The following is a 4,479-nucleotide window of genomic DNA, read 5'->3' on the forward strand; positions in this document are numbered from 1 at the left end:
CTAGAAACTTCATAATTTTAGCATTGACATTTAGATCTGCCAGCCATCTTGACTTATTTTTCTGTATGGTAAGATGTAGTATAATTGTCCATTTTTTTCCATATTGATATACAATTGATGCAGATTATTTGTTGAAAACACTTTACTTTTCACAATGAATTGCACTGGTATATTTGCAACAAATCATTTGACCAAAATGAGTGGATCTATTTCTGGACTCTTTTATTTTTCATTAATCTATTTAGCTATCCTTATGCCAATTCCACATTGTATTAATTACTGTAGCTTTATGGAAGTCTTAAAGTCAAGAGTGTGAGTCTTCTAGTTTTTCTGTTCCTTTTCAAGATCGTTTAGTTCTTTCAGGTCCTTTATATTTCCATATAAATTTTACTACCAGATTGTCAATTTTTACCAAAAATAACAAAGCCTTCTGGAATTTGGACTAAAGTTGAATCTATAGATTAGTTTAGATCAATGAATCTGTAGATCAATTTAGAAAGAAATAACATCTCTAAAATATTGAGTCTTCCATCTAATGAACATGGTATATTTCTCCATTTATATCAGTATTTTAAAATATATCTTAGCAATGTGTTTGTGGTTTTCAAATGTAATGATCTTTGATTTTTTTAAAAAATTTATTCCTTACTAGCCTGAACCAGGAAGAAATAGAAAATATTACCAGACCAATCACAAGCACTGAAATTGAAACTGTGATTAAAAATCTTCCAACAAACAAAAGCCCAGGGCCAGATGGCTTCACAGGCGAATTCTATCAAACATTTAGAGAAGAGCTAACACCTATACTTCTCAAACTCTTCCAAAGTATAGCATAGGGAGGAACATTCCCAAACTCAATCTATGAGGCCACCATCACCCTGGCCCCAAAACCAGACAAAGATGTCACAAAAAAAGAAAACTACAAGCCAATATCACTGATGAACATAGATGCAAAAATCCTCAACAAAATACTAGCAAACAGAATCCAACAGCACATTAAAAGGATCATACACCATGATCAAATGGGGTTTATCCCAGGAATGCAAGGATTCTTATATATACGCAAATCAATCAATGCGATAAACCATATTAACAAATTGAAGGAGAAAAACCATATGATCATCTCAATAGATGCAGAGAAAGCTTTCGACAAAATTCAACACCCATCTATGATAAAACCCCTCCAGAAAGTAAGCATAGAGGGAACTTTCCTCAACATAATAAAGGCCATATATGACAAACCCACAGCCAACATCATCCTCAATGGTGAAAAACAAACCATTTCCACTAAGATCAGGAACAAGACAAGGTTGCCCACTCTCACCACTATTGTTCAACATAGTTTTGGAAGTTTTAGCCACAGCAATCAGAGAAGAAAAAGAAATAAAAGGAATCCAAATCGGAAAAGAAGAAGTAAAGCTGTCACTGTTTGCAGATGACATGATACTATACATAGAGAATCCTAAAGATGCTACCAGAAAACTACTAGAGCTAATCAATGAATTTCGTAAAGTAGCAGGATACAAAATTAATGCACAGAAATCTCTTGCATTCCTATACACTAATGTTGAAAAATCTGAAAGTGAAATTAAGAAAACACTCCCATTTACCATTACAACAAAAAGAATAAAATGTCTAGGAATAAACCTACCTAAGGAGACAAAAGACCTGTATGCAGAAAATTATAAGACACTGATGAAAGAAATTAAAGATGATCCAAATATTTATTTTCTAATTCTTTGTTTCTTGCATGTAGAAACACAATTAATTTTTATATATAGACCTTGACACACTGCTCAATTCACCTATTGGATCTAGCAGAATTTTTATAGAATCCTTTAGAGTTTCTGAAAATAAAATTTGACCTCTATTTCTGTTGATCTTTTTACTTTTCTGCCTAATTACATTGTCTCGGACTTCAGTAGAATGTTGAATAGAATTGGTAAGAACAGACTTCATTCAGTATTTTAACAGTAAGTTAAATTTGGTGTAGATTTTTCTTAGACGCTTTTATCAAATCAGAGAATCTTTTTTAGTTTGCCTAGAGTTTTTGTTTTTGTCATAGTTGGGTGTTAAATATGTTCATATGATTTTTTGTACCTATTTTGTACATATTTTCTGTACCTCCTCTGCACCTGACCACGTGATTATTTTTTATTCGGTTTGTGTGATGAGTTATATTGACTGGTTTTTCAATGTTAAACCAAACATGCATTCCCAGGATAATCCTTGGTTATTCATATCATATTATCCTATTAATATACTGCTGAATTAAATTTGCTGATATTTGGTTAAGAAATTTTGTACCTATGTTAATGAGAGGTATTAGTCTATAGTTGATTTTATTTTGCTATGGGTTTGTCATCATTTAATATCAGAGTTATGCTGCTATACTGGTCTCATAAAATGAGTTGGGAAGTGTTCTTTCCTCTTGTATTTCCTGAAAGAGTTTGAGTAAGATTGGCCCGGGGGGGGTGGGTGTCAAAAATCAATTTGTTTACCAGTTTTCATCAGTTTAGTAAGTTGTGTTTTTGAGGAATTTGTCTATTTCATCTACATCATCAGGTGTGGGCTTAATTATGTCCATAATAGTTCCTTACTATCTTTCTAATTACTATAGGATTTATGGTCATATTGCCTATTATATTTTGGATATTTATATTTGTGTGTTTTTTTCCTAGCTCAGTGTTTTTAGGGTATATAAATTTTAATAATCTTTTCAAGAACCAACCTAGCTTGAAGGATTTTCTCTTTATTTCCATATAAATAATTTCTGTTCTCTATTATCTTCTCCTGTCTATTGATATTGTGTTTATGTTGCTTAGATCATTGATTTTTAGAACTTTTTGTTTTCATATGTTTTACTATATATATTATATATCTCACAATACATTGCTATTGATTTTGCTTCAGTCAAGCATCTTTCAAAGAATTGGGTAAAATTGAAAAGAAAAAGATATACCTTTCTTAATCATTTCCAGAACTCTTCAATCCTTCTGTAGATTCAAGTTTCCAACTAGTGGTGTTTTATCTCCAGCCTGAAGAACTTCCTTTTATTTCTTGTGGTATAGTTATAACTAATAGCAAGTTTTCTCAGTTTTTGTTTGTTGGAAAATGGCTTTATTTCATCTTCATTTTTTAAGATTTTTTTGCTGAATATAGAATTCCAGATTAGCCATTTTGGCTCACTGGCAAAGCTCTCATATTATAATATGAAATAAATGGGGAAAAAATTAAAGCTATACCTCTTAAAGCTCCATCTTTGCCTTATCCTTGTGCTTGGAGTTTTCAAAGAAATACAGATCAAGAGACATAAATTGCTGTGACAACTAAACACAAATCCTGACATATTTCTTTGCAGTCAGAGGGCTTATGGAAGTAAAACTGACTCGTGAAAGACCCTGTAACAGCTTTAGAGATGATCCAGAAGATGATTAAAGGACTGGAAACCAAGACTGACTCTGAGAGTTTAATAAAGCTGGAACTATACAACTTGATGAACAAAAAAACTCCACAGTCATTTCATGCCAGTCTTTTAAAAATTTTTTTACTTTAAGTACAGTTGATTTATAATACAGTATTAGTTTCAGGTGTACAACATAGTGATTCAATATTTTTATAAATTAAACTCCATTTAAAGTTATTACAAACTAATGGCTATATTTCCTTGTGCTATATGATATACCCTTGTTGCTTACTTATCTGATACATAGTAGTTTATATCTCTTAATACCTTATGCCTATCTTGCTGCTTCCCCCTTTCTTCTCCCCACTGTAATCACTAGTTTGTTCTCTGTATCTGTTTAGTTGTATTCATTTATTTGTTTTATTTTTTAGATTCCACATATAAATGATAACATAGATTATTTGTCTTTCTCTGGCTTATCTCACTAAGCATAATACCTTCTATGTCCATCCACGTTCTTGCAAATAGCAGAATTTCATTCTTTTTTATGGCTGAGTAACATTCCATTGTGTGTGTGTATGTATTTCACATCATCTTTATCCATTTATCTGTTGATGGACACTTGGTTTGCTTTCATATCTTGGGTATTGTAAAAAATGCTGCTATGAACATTGAGGTGCATGTATCTTTTTGAATTAGTGTTTTTGTTTTATTTTTTGATATATACCCAGGAGTAGAATTGCTGGATCATACGGTAGTTCTATTTTTAGTTTTTTGAGGAACCTCCATACTGTTTTCCACAGTGGCTGCACCAATTTATATTCCCACAAACAGTGTACTAAGGTTCCTCTTCTCCACATCCTTGCCAACATTTGCTATTTGTAGACTTTTTAATGATAGTCATTTTGACAGGTGTGAGGTGATATCTTATTGTGGTTTTGATTTGTATTTCTCTAATGATTAGTGATGTTAAGCATCTTTTCATGTGCCTGTTGGCCATTTGTATATCTTCTTTGGAAAAATGTCTATTCAGGTCTTCTGTCCATTTTTTAATTGGATTTTTTTTGATATTA

This window comes from Balaenoptera ricei, chromosome 4 (assembly GCF_028023285.1).
Source record: "Balaenoptera ricei isolate mBalRic1 chromosome 4, mBalRic1.hap2, whole genome shotgun sequence".
Lineage (NCBI taxonomy): Eukaryota > Metazoa > Chordata > Mammalia > Artiodactyla > Balaenopteridae > Balaenoptera > Balaenoptera ricei.